The following is a 16,547-nucleotide window of genomic DNA, read 5'->3' on the forward strand; positions in this document are numbered from 1 at the left end:
ATTACAATAGATTGCAATAGGAGCACATAGGTATAGGGGCAACACAAACCATATGCTCTAGAAGTGGAATGCGAACCACGAATGGATCCCAAACCTATGTGAGCTTGCAGAGGGTCGCTGGGACTGTAAGAAAACAGTGAGGGTTAGAAAAATAGCCCACCCCAAGACCCTGAAAAGTAGGTGTAAAGTGCAGCTATATTCCCCAGAGAGCACAGAAGTCGTGATAGGGGAATTCTGCAGAGAAGACCAACACCAGCAATGCAGCAAAGGTGGATTTCCGGACGAGAGTACCTGTGGAACAAGGGGACCAAGTCCAAGAGTTGCGACAAAGTCGAGATTGGGCAGATTCCCAGGAAATGCCAGCTGAGGGTGCAAAGAAGCTGCCACCGGATGGTAGAAGCTGTGGATTCTGCAAGAACGAACAGGACCAGGAACTTCCCCTTTGGAGGATGGATTTCCCACGTCATGAAGAAGCTTGCAGAGGTGTTCCCACGCAGAAAGACCGCAAACAAGCCTTGCTAGCTGCAAGGGTCGCGGTTAGGGTTTTTGGATGCTGCTGTGGCCCAGGAGGGACCAGGATGTCCCCACTTGCGTGAGGAGACAGAGGGGGGGCCCAGCAAGATAGGGAGCCCTAACAGAAGCAGGCAGCACCCGCAGAAGTGCCAGAAAAGGCACTACGAAGAGGAGTGAACCGGAGCTCACCTGAAGTCACAAAAGGAGATCCCACGACGCCGGAGGACAACTCAGGAGGTTGTGCACTGCAGGTTACAGTGTCGGGGACCCAGGCTTGGCTGTGCACAAAGGAAATCCTGGAAGAGTGCACAGGAGCCAGAGCAGCTGCAAATCACGCGGTACCCAGCAATGCATTCTAACGTGGGGAGGCAAGGACTTACCTCCACCAAACTTGGACTGAAGAGTCACTGGACTGTGGGAGTCACTTGGACAAAGTTGCTGAGTTCCAGGGACCACGCTCGTCGTGCTGAGAGGGGACCTAGAGGACCGGTGATGCAGTTCTTTTGGTGCCTGCGGTTGCAGGGGGAGGATTCCGTCATCCCACGGGAGATTTCTTTGGAGCTCCTAGTGCAGAGAGGAGGCAGACTACCCCCACAGCATGCACCACCAGGAAAACAGTCGAGAAGGCGGCAGGATCAGCGATACAAGGTTGCAGTAGTCGTCTTTGCTACTTTGTTGTGGTTTTGCAGGCATCCCGAGCAGTCAGCAGTCGATGCCTTGGCAGAAGGTGAAGAGAGAGATGCAGAGGAACTCTGATGAGCTCTTGCATTCGTTATCTAAAGCATTCCCCAAAGCAGAGACCCTAAATAGCCAGAAAAGGAGGTTTGGCTACCTAGGAAAGAGGATAGGGTAGCAACACAGGTAAGAGCCTATCAGGAGGAGTCTCTGACGTCACCTGCTGGCACTGGCCACTCAGAGCAGTCCAGTGTGCCAGCAGCACCTCAGTTTCCAAGATGGCGGAGCTCTGGTCACTCCCCTTTCCTTTGTCTAGTTTCGCGCCAGAGCGGGGCCGGGGGATCCCTGAACCGGTGTAGACTGGCTTATGCAGAGATGGGCACCATCTGTGCCCATCAAAGCATTTCCAGAGGCTGGGGGAGACTACTCCTCCCCAGCCCTGACACCTTTTTCCAAAGGGAGAGGGTGTAACACCCTCTCTCTGAGGAAGTCCTTTGTTCTGCCTTCCTGGGCCAAGCCTGGCTGGACCCCAGGAGGGCAGAAACCTGTCTGAGGGGTTGGCAGCAGCTGCAGTGAAACCCCGGGAAAGGCAGTTTGGCAGTACCCGGGTCTGTGCTAGAGACTCGGGGGATCATGAACTTGTCTCCCCAATGCCAGAATGGCATTGGGGTGACAATTCCATGATCTTAGACATGTTACATGGCCATGTTCGGAGTTACCATTGTGACGCTATACATAGGTAGTGACCTATGTATAGTGCACACGTGTAATGGTGTTCCCGCACTCACAAAGTCCGGGGAATTTGCCCTGAATGATGTGGGGGCACCTTGGCTAGTGCCAGGGTGCCCACACACTAAGTAACTTAGCACCCAACCTTTACCAGGTAAAGGTTAGACATATAGGTGACTTATAAGTTACTTAAGTGCAGTGGTAAATGGCTGTGAAATAATGTGGACGTTATTTCACTCAGGCTGCAGTAGCAGGCCTGTGTAACAATTGTCAGAGCTAACTATGGGTGGCAAAAGAAATGCTGCAGCCCATAGGGATCTCCTGGAACCCCAATACCCTGGGTACCTCAGTACCATATACTAGGGAATTATAAGGGTGTTCCAGTATGCCAATGTGAATTGGTGAAATTGGTCACTAGCCTGTTAGTGACAATTTAGAAAGTAAAGAGAGAGCATAACCACTGAGGTTCTGGTTAGAAGAGCCTCAGTGAGACAGTTAGGCACCACACAGGGAACACATACAGGGCACACTTATGAGCACTGGGGCCCTGGCTGGCAGGATCCCAGTGACACATACAACTAAAACAACATATATACAGTGAAATATGGGGGTAGCATGCCAGGCAAGATGGTACTTTCCTACAATTAGGAATGCATGATTAAAGATATTCATTAACTGGATGAGAGGTACATATCAGCTTGATTAGATACATGTATGAGCATGCTTTGAGGTGTCCATGATCATTGTGAAAACACAATTATACAATCTTATGTACTTCATCGTTATTGTTTTTTAATATAGAAATCAGCATACCACTGTATGTACTGATATATGTAATAATAAAATCTGGATGTTGTTTCTTAATGATCTGATCATAATAATGCTTACTAAGTTTCATGGCTCTAGTATGCCCAGAAGCCATTTTATTCAGAGTAGTAGGTTTTTGCATACTTCTGTAAAGCATAACCCTTTTTTTCCAGTGTTGGCAGCCAGAAGGGGGTGTTAGGAGAATAATGAACTGAGTATTGCATTCACAAATGATATCTTCTCCTAAAACACATATTGCGCTTTCTCCAGGAGAAGATCCTGCAGCTGCTAATTAGATATGGTATGCTGAAAGAAACTTGTTTGTGTCACATGATTAGGCTTCATCGATTTTAGATATTGAGAGAAAACATACATAAACTGTACTAGTTACTGGTTGAGGGTTGTGAGACCCCAAATTATCCTGTGCCTAACCCTCCATAGGTGGACGGTTCTGTCAACCATACAACCAGGCAATAGAGGAGGCAATCTAGATAGGGTGTTGATGAAAAAAGACGTCCATCTTATATTCCGTTTCAACACAGTAGACGAGGGTTATGATACAACACAATTAAAGTACACTGTTCCATGAGAGAAAAGGAAAGAAAAACTAGAGAGACCTGGAGTATCAGGAGTAAAAACCCTCAAGCATCATAATAGATGACTAGTATCATCATTGGGTAATGCTCCACGCCAGGCCGGCAGTGCAACCCCTGACGGGCTCCCCACAAGGAGGAGCACTAAACCGTATTGTTCTGATAGTTGTAGATGGATACTAACTATCTAAACAAGGTGAGTGCTTCCATTCAAGCACCTATACCCAAAGGAGAGAACAAAAGAAATTAAAAATAAAATTGGTACAGCAACCCTACATATATCATCATTTTAATCAATAGTCAGGGATGCCACCAAGATTAAAAACAAGAGAAAGTAATATAATGAGTGTCAATGCTCAATTACTTTCAATGAGCAATAAACTCAGAGGAAAAACCCTTTAGGAGTCCTCATTAGACAGGGTCAACATGTTTCGCGTCGTGTGGTCCCCACGGATCCATGACGCTTCATCAGGACCAAAAATAATAATACGCTCTTCTCCAATTAGACAAATTTATTAACAAAGCCAGTCACTTACATTGAGGAATAAGAGGCTAAGTCACAGTCAGGTCGCCCTAGAAAACATAAAAGACAAAGCACCGAATCGTGCCCAAAAGTGGTCATAAATATCATCATGCAAACATTGTGCAATAAAGCAAGACTCAAAAAAAGGAGGAAATTAGGAGAAATTATGATGACAGTAAGGTAGCTTACCACCCCCAAGTCGGGAACAGGCTCCTTAGTAAGCACGTCCCCTGGACTCGGCTATCAGCTAAACATAGTAAGCATAGATCATTGATAAATGTAAATATCAATAGTCAGGTGTAAAAGTATCGAACACAATTCTCATTGGAAGTCAATACAACAAACAACCCAAAGTCTCTTCAAATATCATGTAGACAGAAGAATTGTTATATGTATACAATAATAAATGTAGGTGCTATTGTCCGTTAATCAAGTTGTTAGAAAGTCCATAAAAACCAAAGGAAAAGTTGTTATTGTACCATCACAACGGACTGGAGCTCATTATGGCAGTCAAAAAACAAGTACCCCGAAATCAGCACATAATGTTGTTTCAACAATGTTTAATAGTGGTACTCAAAAACGCAAGTGATGTAAAAATGCTGAAGGATTTTTAAGGGCGCGTTCATTAGAGTTAACGAGGACGGAAGTTAACTCATATAGTCGCCCGAGGTGCCATTCGTTAACAAAAATATAGTAATAATACAGGTTTAGCAGGGTACTCACTCTCGTTCCGTTGGTCCGATCTGAGGACCTACCCACCGGGACGTGGAACCGCATCAAGACGCGCTGAAACGTTCTCGGAGTTTAAAAAGGTTGCGAGGACCCGGAAATCAGGTCCCGGCACGTCGGAAATAGAAAAGGTGCTCCTTCAGTGATTGTGGTCTAATAGAAATAAAAGAAGGCCAAAAGCTGTCGGCCATCTTTGATGAGGAATCTCTTATGATAAAGATGGGAGAATCAGTATACAACCCCAAGGCAATATTACCACCATATAAGCGGTAGAAAAAGTCATCTCCAAAGGGAGAGGAAAAAACCTTTTCGTGCAGGACATCCCTTAAGTCCACATCCTTCTAAAAATTAAGTACATTATTAGCAACGTTAAAAATTGAAAAAATGGAAAAATATATCTCATACAAAAATGCCATCTGAAGACAGTCAGCTGGATGTGAATGTCTGTTTATTCAGATTATATGGAAAAGTCAAATGTACCTCTAAAGTCCAATCAGTACATTGATCCATTTAGAATGTGTACATCCAATTTATGCTAGTGTGGTCCAAGGAATATCATCATTAAGACCCCGTATATTGGTTCCCAATTTGAACACCCATCTCTGTTCTGTTCTAAGAAGGTGTACTGGATCATTGGGTCTTATTTTAGGTGCTTCCAAAACCAACCACCAAAGGTCGTCAGGAAAATGTTTAACCGCTAGGAAATGTGTGCTATGTTTAGTGGTGATTCTATTGCACCTAATGTTACTGTGATGTTCATTAATGCGTTTTTTTACCGGTCTGGATGTCATGCCAATATAGCGTAAGTCACAAGGGCAGGTGATCATGTAAACACAATTCCTAGTGTTACAATTAGTATGTTTTTTAAGGTACCATGTACCTATCGGATCTAGATTCACTGATGTTAGATTTCTGGTAAACGCACAAACATTACAGTTACCACACGGGTGATGTCCTACAACCGGAGGAAGACCCCACAATGTCTTCTGGGTGTGGGTATCAGTTGGTGGTCGTGGACGGGTGTGAATAACCATATCCTTGATGTTAGTTGAGCGTTTAAAAGCAAATAGGGGTCGAGAAATCTCATAACCACCACTGGTCAAAATAGACCATCGTTTATTAATCAATTTCTTGATTGAATTAGATAGGGGAGTAAAAGTGGAGACACATGTGATTCTCGATTGAGGCGTTTTATCAAAAGTGGTAAGTAGAGCCTCCCTGTTGTTGTTTCTCGCCCGTTTGCGTGCCTGGCTTACAATTCTGGAGGGATAATGCCGTTCCAGGAGTTTATCTTGTAGAGCATCAGCTTGGTGGTCAAATTCAGAAGAGGAACTGCAGTTCCGTCTAAGTCGTAAAAATTGGCCAACCGGTAAATTATCTCGTAAAGATTTTGGATGATGACTTTCATACAGTAACAAGGAATTGCGGTCAGTCGGCTTGTGATAGATGGAGGTAGACAATTTGCCGTTATTTATAGTAATCATCAAGTCGAGAAAAGGTAACTGAGTTGCAGAAACAGTAGACGTGAATCTAAGGAAAGGATCAATGGTATTGATCCAGGTAGTAAAGTGATCGGCAAGTGGCAGGGGACCCTTCCATATAATCAGGACATCATCGATATATCGGCGCCATAATGTGACATGATTAGAAAAGGGATTAAGTGGTGATAGGATGAATTTCTTTTCAAAATCAAACATATACAAGCATGCCAGACTGGGGGCGAAGGTACTGCCCATCGATGTACCCTGGACTTGATGATAAAACTTGATGAAATAATTTTCTGTCAATGCCAATCTGGCTAGTTGCATTATGAAGCAGACTGGGGTCGAAAGAGTATCAGATGACTCCTGTAGGGCTGACTCTATAACTTGTAGAGTCGCTTCCTGTGGAATGTTGGTATATAATGCTTCAACATCCATGGTGACTAGACCTTGTACAGTGTCGGAGTTGTTAATCGACTCAATCAAATTGAGAACATCTTTTGTGTCCTTCAAATAGGTGGAGGAATTCTTAACCAAAGTCTGTAGAAAATGATCGCAAAACATTGACAATGGTTCTAAGACCGAGCCTATCCCCGAGACAATCGGGCATCCTGGGGGTGGTGTAATGTTTTTGTGAATCTTTGGTAAGCAATAAAAATAATGAACTCGTGGATACAAAGTGTCAAGGAAATCAGCCTCCTTCGGCGAGATCCACAGATTGTTCTTAGCTTCTTCAATCAGGATCCTAATCTGAGTCTGTAGTCTGGTGGTGGGATCGACCCTAATCTTAGCATAGTAAGTGGTATCGCTTAACAAACGTAAACATTCTTGTTTATAATCTGAAGAATTCATGATAACGATGGCGCCTCCTTTGTCAGCCTGTTTAATAGTGATCTGGGGATCAGATGCTAGATCAAGGAGCGCCCTCTTCTCTCTATTAGGGATGTTAATGAATGGATGTTTAGGGCATAATTTATTTAAATCGGTAAGTACTGCTTTCTCAAAGGTCGCGACTTCACTAGGCATAACCACTTGTGGAGGAACAAAAGTGGAAGGTTTTTTTTTAAACCTGAGTCACACTGTGATGGTTCTACTCTCTTGTCCTTAAAAAAGAAGTGTAACTGGATTTTCTGGAAAAATTGAGCCATTTCTATATGTAGTCGGAAGAAGTCCTCTTCGGGTGTGGGGACAAACCCTAAACCCTTATTGAGTACATCTGTTTCTGTAAGAGTAAGTACTCTAGATGATAAATTCACAACTAGGTTCTCACTGAGGAGCTCTTTGTTTGGCTCCTGGTCACCATTTGGGGGTCTTCTCTGGACCACTGAACTCGTCTTCCTCTTCTTCTGCCTCTGCCCCTGCCCCGGCCGTGGCCTAAAAAAGGCATATATGGCATCATAGGGCGGGGTTGAAAGAAGGCCCTATGATGCCATATATGCCTTCTACATATAGAAATGGCTCAATTTTTCCGGAAAATCCGGTTACACTTCTTTTTCAAGGACAAGAGAGTAGAACCATCACAGTGTGACTCGGGTTTAAAAAAAACCTTCCACTTTTGTTCCTCCACAAGTGGTTATGCCTAGTGAAGTCGTGACCTTTGAGAAAGCAGTACTTACCGATTTATATAAATTATGCCCTAAACATCCATTCATTAACATCCCTAATAGAGAGAAGAGGGCGCTCCTTGATCTAGCATCTGATCCCCAGATCACTATTAAACAGGCTGACAAAGGAGGCGCCATCGTTATCATGAATTCTTCAGATTATAAACAAGAATGTTTACGTTTGTTAAGCGATACCACTTACTATGCTAAGATTAGGGTCGATCCCTCCACCAGACTACAGACTCAGATTAGGATCCTGATTGAAGAAGCTAAGAACAATCTGTGGATCTCGCCGAAGGAGGCTGATTTCCTCGACACTTTGTATCCACGAGTTCCTTATTTTTATTGCTTACCAAAGATTCACAAAAACATTACACCACCCCCAGGACGCCCGATTGTCTCGGGGATAGGCTCGGTCTTAGAACCATTGTCAATGTTTTGCGATCATTTTCTACAGACTCTGGTTAAGAATTCCTCCACCTATTTGAAGGACACAAAAGACGTTCTCAATTTGATTGAGTCGATTAACAACTCCAACACTGTACAAGGTCTAATCACCATGGATGTTGAAGCATTATATACCAACATTCCACAGGAAGCGACTCTACAAGTTATAGAGTCAGCCCTACAGGAGTCATCTGATACTCTTTCGACCCCAGTCTGCTTCATAATGCAACTAGCCAGATTGGCATTGACAGAAAATTATTTTCAATTTGATGATCAGTTTTATCATCAAGTCCGGGATACATCGATGGGCAGTACCTTCGCCCCCAGTCTGGCATGCTTGTATATGTTTGATTTTGAAAAGAAATTAATCCTATCACCACTTAATCCCTTTTCTAATCATGTCACATTATGGCGCCGATATATCAATGATATCCTGATTATACGGAAGGGTCCCCTGCCACTTGCCGATCACTTTACTACCTGGATCAATACCATTGATCCTTTCCTTAGATTCACGTCTACTGTTTCTGCAACTCAGTTACCTTTTCTCGACTTGATGATTACTATAAATAACGGCAAATTGTCTACCTCCATCTATCACAAGCCGACTGACCGCAATTCCTTGTTAATGTATGAAAGTCATCATCCAAAATCTTTACGAGATAATTTACCGGTTGGCCAATTTTTACGACTTAGACGGAACTGCAGTTCCTCTTCTGAATTTGACCACCAAGCTGATGCTCTACAAGATAAACTCCTGGAACGGCATTATCCCTCCAGAATTGTAAGACAGGCACGCAAACGGGCGAGAAACAACAACAGGGAGGCTCTACTTACCACTTTTGATAAAACGCCTCAATCGAGAATCACATGTGTCTCCACTTTTACTCCCCTATCTAATTCAATCAAGAAATTGATTAATAAACGATGGTCTATTTTGACCAGTGGTGGTTATGAGATTTCTCGACCCCAATTTGCTTTTAAACGCTCAACTAACATCAAGGATATGGTTATTCACACCCGTCCACGACCACCAACCGATACCCACACCCAGAAGACATTGTGGGGTCTTCCTCCGGTTGTAGGACATCACCCGTGTGGTAACTGTAATGTTTGTGCGTTTACCAGAAATCTAACATCAGTGAATCTAGATCCGATAGGTACATGGTACCTTAAAAAACATACTAATTGTAACACTAGGAATTGTGTTTACATGATCACCTGCCCTTGTGACTTACGCTATATTGGCATGACATCCAGACCGGTAAAAAACCGCATTAATGAACATCGCAGTAACATTAGGTGCAATAGAATCACCACTAAACTTAGCACACATTTCCGAGCGGTTAAACATTCCCCTGACGACCTTTGGTGGTTGGTTTTAGAAGCACCTAAAATAAGACCCAATGATCCAGTACACCTTCTTAGAACAGAACAGAGATGGGTGTTCAAATTGGGAACCAATATACGGGGTCTTAATGATGATATTCCTTGGACCACACTAGCATAAATTGGATGTACACATTCTAAATGGATCAATGTACTGATTGGACTTTAGAGGTACATTTGACTTTTCCATATAATCTGAATAAACAGACATTCACATCCAGCTGACTGTCTTCAGATGGCATTTTTGTATGAGATATATTTTTCCATTTTTTCAATTTTTAACGTTGCTAATAATGTACTTAATTTTTAGAAGGATGTGGACTTAAGGGACGTCCTGCACGAAAAGGTTTTTTCCTCTCCCTTTGGAGATGACTTTTTCTACCGCTTATATGGTGGTAATATTGCCTTGGGGTTGTATACTGATTCTCCCATCTTTATCATAAGAGATTCCTCATCAAAGATGGCCGACAGCTTTTGGCCTTCTTTTATTTCTATTAGACCACAATCACTGAAGGAGCACCTTTTCTATTTCCGACGGGCCGGGACCTGATTTCCGGGTCCTCGCAACCTTTTTAAACTCCGAGAACGTTTCAGCGCGTCTTGATGCGGTTCCACGTCCCGGTGGGTAGGTCCTCAGATCGGACCAACGGCACGAGAGTGAGTACCCTGCTAAACCTTCTGTATTATTACTATATTTTTGTTAACGAATGGCACCTCGGGCGACTATATGAGTTAACTTCTGTCCTCGTTTACTCTAATGAACGCGCCCTTAAAAATCCTTCGCCATTTTTACATCACTTGCATTTTTGAGTACCACTATTAAACATTGTTGAAACAACATTATGTGCTGATTTCGGGGGTACTTGTTTTTTGACTGCCATAATGAGCTCCAGTCCGTTGTGATGGTACAATAACAACTTTTCCTTTGGTTTTTATGGACTTTCTAACAACTTGATTAACGGACAATAGCACCTACATTTATTATTGTATACATATAACAAATCTTCTGTCTACATGATATTTGAAGAGACTTTGGGTTGTTTGTTGTATTGACTTCCAATGAGAATTGTGTTCGATACTTTTACACCTGACTATTGATATTTACATTTATCAATGATCTATGCTTACTATGTTTAGCTGATAGCCTAGTCCAGGGGACGTGCTTACTAAAGGAGCCTGTTCCCGACTTGGGGGTGGTAAGCTCCCTTACTGTCATCATAATTTCTCCTAATTTCCTCCTTTTTTTGAGTCTTGCTTTATTGCACAATGTTTGCATGATGATATTTATGACCACTTTTGGGCACGATTCGGTGCTTTGTCTTTTATGTTTTCTAGGGCGACCTGACTGTGACTTAGCCTCTTATTCCTCAATGTAAGTGACTGGCTTTGTTAATAAATTTGTCTAATTGGAGAAGAGCGTATTATTATTTTTGGTCCTGATGAAGCGTCATGGATCCGTGGGGACCACACGACGCGAAACATGTTGACCCTGTCTAATGAGGACTCCTAAAGGGTTTTTCCTCTGAGTTTATTGCTCATTGAAAGTAATTGAGCATTGACACTCATTATATTACTTTCTCTTGTTTTTAATCTTGGTGGCATCCCTGACTATTGATTAAAATGATGATATATGTAGGGTTGCTGTACCAATTTCATTTTTAATTTCTTTTGTTCTCTCCTTTGGGTATAGGTGCTTGAATGGAAGCACTCACCTTGTTTAGATAGTTAGTATCCATCTACAACTATCAGAACAATACGGTTTAGTGCTCCTCCTTGTGGGGAGCCTGTCAGGCGTTGCACTGCCGGCCTGGCGTGGAGCATTACCCAATGATGATACTAGTCATCTATTATGATGCTTGAGGGTTTTTACTCCTGATACTCCAGGTCTCTCTAGTTTTTCTTTCCTTTTCTCTCATGGAACAGTGTACTTTAATTGTGTTGCATTATTGTAGGGAGAGTGTACACTGGACCAATTAATCTCCCGGTCCCTCCCCCCCTCTTATATTATACGAGGGTTATGATACATCCGTACAACGAAGATCATAGCATTTTAACACAATTCCCAGTGAGGATAGGAAGCAGTGTGGTTACGAGCTGGTCGTGAGCTGCCCTGGAGCTACGGAAGAACCGTAGGGTCACTGCGAGTGTCCCTCTCTGGGGGAAAGAATGCATTGCCAGACCATGCAAGGTTCCTTTACGGCAGCCCCTTTGAAGGAGGTAGAAGGCACCTGAGAGAAGGAGTCAGTATCGGGAGATCCTTTAATCACTGTGGCAACAGTCTCCTGGTCAGGACTTTCAGTGTAAAGGTCCCAAAGACCCAAGGCAGCATTAAACCATCTTGGGAGCGGTTCTAGCAGAAGAGGCCCTTCTGAGATCCTTGAGAGGACAAATAGGTTTTCATTGAGGGCACCCTCCCGCAGTTAATATTAACCCCTGCGGCTACTGAGCCTGCATCATCGCTCGGTGGCTCTATGAGTCCCAGCTGTGGATTGAAGGTTATTTTAAATAATAACCTGCAGAAGCAGTGTGGTGGAGGTTTGGTGTTTGTGCATGCCGAGCCGTGCAGAACTCAGTTGCCCAGAAATGTTTGCCCCCAGAGAAGGGGACTGCCCATAGCTGCATCCTTCTGCCGCCTGATGTACTTATAGCGCAGAAAAGACTCCCACAGCGTGGGAGGCAGTGTTCCCACCCTCTTGTGCACCCTGGACTGTGAAGGACTCAGTTGTCCAGAGTTCTTTGCTCTGATATGAGGGGCCTGCCCGAAGGTCTCTTCTTGTTGCCGCCGGACGTGCTTATAGTGCAGAGAAGACTCCCACGGTGCGGGAAGAAGTGTGCTGGGGCTTTGGTGTTTGTGCACACCAGACCGTGCAGGACTCAATTGCCAGGATAAAAACAAGGGCAAGGACAAGGGTAGCCCTGCTAATCCCCAAATTGTGAACACCTTGGGCACCTACTTGGCACGCGTCATTGGGGAGATTTCCAAAGAAATAGACTTAGCTGAGCAGCTTTTAAGTTTGTGTGAGGGAGAAGGAGGCCCTCCTGCAGAGCTTTCGCTGTCCAACATTGTCCAGAGTAATCCATGTGTCTACTGCCATGTTATCAATTTCTTAATTTGTCCTTGATGTAGACTCTATGGAAGTGTAAAAGCAAGCGACTACCAGTTGGGAAATCGGTTCCAAGATCTGATAGACAGAAGGAATCGTGAAAGGATATTGATATAGAATTTGCTAGGACCTTGGCTCCAACCAATTGGGACAATGAAGTGGAAAAACGTAAGCCATTAATTGACAAATGTATTGCCCTCTTGTTTGATAAACCACATAGTTTGAAATTGATGCTTACTGTGCTGTCAACGAAACTTCATAAAATCTCTATCAACACAAAGGGTAACAATTCTCAGAGTGAGTTGGAGATGGCCCATCAAGGGGATACTAGAATAGAGGGAGCTCATTGTCCTATTGCCAATTCTAATCCTTTATCACAAAATATAGCAGTAGGCAATGTTAGGGAGAGAGAACCCCTAGTGTCCCTCTCAAGAAGAACTGAGGCAGCATCAGCAGTACAGATTTTTGGTGTGGAGTTAGGGAATAGAAGGGGGATGGGGGCAGTCCAAATATTTATGTCCAGGGGAGGGTTACTTTGCATACACTAAATCTGCCATCCCAGTGCTGCCCCTATGCAGTTGTAATGAAAGAGGTCCCTGAACTACCCTTAACTTCTTTGGAAACCACCCCTCTGTTATGCAATAAAGTATGCCACTAGTTAAGTAACAATACCCAATTCAATTTGAGGGAACATAATGACATCCTTTTTGCTAGAAGGGTGGGTTGGACTGGGAAGAAAACATCTAAACAAGGATTGTATTGTGGTTAATTGCAGATTTCCCTCACTGGTGAGGTGACTGCTGCACGGTTTTCAACCATGACAATGGCTAGATGAGGGTATTTGCATTGTGCCATTGGGTTTCTTTTACAAGGACCTATTGCCTTCTGAAAGAGATAGGCAGCACCATTTGCATAGAATTCTGGAAACTTCTCCCATTTGCTGTGCTAATAGGTTCCTCCCTCTAGCAGGCCTTGATTGTAATAATTGACTCCCTGATACTTCTCGTATCTCTGTTGAATGTATAAAGGGGAAACAGCTTTTGCAGCTGGAGCCTTCTAATAATATTGTTAGGCAGGAACAGAAAGGGATAGGCCATTCAGCCCTTAGAATTGTTAGTTGGATACTGCTGGAGTTATATCAAAGGTAACGGACCCTGAATGGTTAAAACTGGTCAAACAATACAATGCTGTATTACTTCAAGAAACTTGGGCATGTGACCCATTCTTTGTGATAGATATGAGTGTTTTTTTGTGCCGGCAATAGCTGCCACTGGACGGAGAGCCCAAGGGGGGTTGGCCATTTTGATTCATGTATCTAAATTGTTTAAAAGTATTGTTGTTCCTGTTAGACACGGTGGGGTACAGGTTTTATGGGTGGTGGTATCTTGGAACTTTAACTTTTTCCTTGTGAACTTCTATATTTCTGTGCTATATTTGGGTTGCTAAATTGTATCACTGTGCAGGGTGTTAGCTACCTTACAGGATAGGGCCCTTCTCCTGTTGCAACATTTTAATGTAGGATGGGGAAAGGAAACAACAATTTATTATGAATTCCTCTCGAGAGCTATGGGAAGGCTAGTTCAATCAGGAGACGTTTTAGGTTCCTGTTACAATGACCATAATCCTATTGAGCTTGAACTATTATTACGCCTAGGAGAAGTAAGTGTTAGTAATTCAGGCCTGATTGGTCTGAGCTCTAGAGATAAGGGCCTTAGAATCAGCTGGAGCAGTATTGCGATCCCTGTTCTATTTAAGTCTTTAGTTAGTGCCAACCTTGGGAAGCTCATGGATCGACTGCTTATTGTGGACCCTCCCCAAGAGGAGGTCCTGGTGACCTTTGGGGCTCTCAATCACTCATCCTATCAGATTATGCAGGGTGTTTCTGCCTCTGGGAGACAGGGGAAAACTGTGTGGTTCGATCGGGACTGCAGAACTGCTAGTAAACAGCTTAGAGAGGCACTCAATGCCAAGCCAAAAATACAAGTCAAGCCAGAGCAAATTATAGGCTGTCCATAAAGCACAGGAAACAAACCTTTAAGGAAGAGGCATGGGATCGACTTATGAATACCTGTGTCAATGGAGACTCCAGGGGATTCTGGGAGATAGGTAAGGGTAGGAAATTGCTCCTAGATGTCCCTGAGGACATAGGTACATATATATCTCCGGAGCAGTGGTTAACTAATTTTTCTACAATTTATTCTGTGGACATGAGTAGACCTTCTGATAGCATTGAGGAAACTCTCACGTTCCCCCTAGATGTTCGATTTGGGATGGAGAAGGTTTGGAAGGCTATTTGGGCCAGCCCTGGCAACAAGGCTCCTGGCCCGATAGGGTCCCCCTGAATTTATATAAAATGAACATTCCTTTTTGGGCACCACTTATCACCAAAACACTCAACGCAGCTGCAGCGTCGGGTATTCCTTAAGAGTGGAAAGCCGCCACAATTGTGCCTGTCTTAAAAAAAAAAGGGACTACCAGGCCCCTAGGTGTTATAGGCCCATCTCCTTGTTGAATTCAATCATAAAAGTGACAGAAATAATTATCTTGAGTCAGATTGAGGAGTGGGCTCAGTCTATTAATATCCTCAATCCTGTGCAGTATGTTTTAGAGAAGGCAAGGGAACAATGGAACAGTGCCTCAATTTTAATTTGCTGATTGGGAAATATGTGATGGCAAAGAAAAAGACAATCCACTTGAAATTCATGGACTTAAGCAGTGCTTTTGACTGGGTTTATAGGTCTACGTTGTGGTCCTTATTGGTCAACATGGGATTGCCTAAATCCCTATTAGACTTTTTACATACTAGGCACACTGATATAGCTGCTGCTGTTAGATATGGTCAGGGTGGGGAGTTGACGGATTCTTTAAATCTTCCTAGGGTGGTTACGCAGGGGTGTGTTTTGGCGCCTCTTCTATTTTTATTGTATATTAATGGATTGAACTAATACCTGATATCCAATGGAAGGGACGTGCTCAAGGTTAACTCCACTTTTGTAACTGCTCTGCTCTATGCTTGATATTCTGAACAGTCAATGGTCTAGGGGGCTTGGTGGACCGGTTTGTCAATTTTAAGGATGATATTGATTTGGATTCCAATATCTCCAAACCCCATTTAATGGTTTGTGGGACGTTGTCTTCCAAAACTAGGCCTTTGACTATTAAGGGTAGAGATGTTTTGCAAGTTAGTTCCTTTCCATACATGGGAGTCACCTTCGACCAGCATTGCATTTGGACCCCCTGTCTGGTGTTAGATGCCAGAGCTTTAACCAAGCATGTGGTGCACTCTTCAAGTTTTCTGCAACTATTGGTAACAAACCTGTGGTTCCCTTATTGCAAATTTATAGGATGAAATGTCTGCCGGTATGTACCTATGGTGCTGCTGTTTGGGGTTACCAGAATTGTACGAAAATGCAGCAGGAAGAGAACCGGTTTTGTTGAAAATTGCTTGGGGTTGGTCCTACAATTCCTAGCTCTTTTGTCCATGATGTGTTGGGTTTGGGATTTGTTTAAGATCTTATTAAACTAGCCCCACTCCTCTTATAGATTTCTGTCTGATGCGGGGACCACACCTCCTTTAACAGGGAAGTAATACAGGATTGTCTCAATTGCGTTCTAGGGCAATAAATTCCATGGTTATCCCATGTTAAAATCCTAGCTATCCATCTGGGTCTTCCAGAATTGTATAATGCCTCCCAGTCTACTGTTAAAAGTGACGGGAAAAGGGTGAGAGAGATGTTTTTCAACTTAGCCACGGAAACAAGGGAAACAAAAGCCTTGGAGAGTTCTATTATAACAGCCTGTAAGATTTTTAAAAACAATCCTGGTTTAGAGCCTTATCTCACCCTGGTTAAAAATCCCTGGGAGAGATCACTGCTCACCATGTTCTAGTTAGGCTCAATATGACATAGTATTTGTTTTCCCCCTGGCCAGTTTGATTCCAACATTATATTAAC

At 43.4% G+C, this 16,547-nt stretch overlaps 1 protein-coding gene across 2 annotated transcripts in view; it reads right to left on the reverse strand.

Annotated features, from left to right (window-relative positions):
• LOC138286783 (apolipoprotein L3-like) overlaps positions 1 to 16,547 on the reverse strand; it is a 486,723-nt gene that overhangs the window by 39,877 nt on the left and 430,299 nt on the right. The window lies entirely within an intron of this gene.

This window comes from Pleurodeles waltl, chromosome 3_2, assembly GCF_031143425.1.
Source record: "Pleurodeles waltl isolate 20211129_DDA chromosome 3_2, aPleWal1.hap1.20221129, whole genome shotgun sequence".
Classification (NCBI taxonomy): domain Eukaryota; kingdom Metazoa; phylum Chordata; class Amphibia; order Caudata; family Salamandridae; genus Pleurodeles; species Pleurodeles waltl.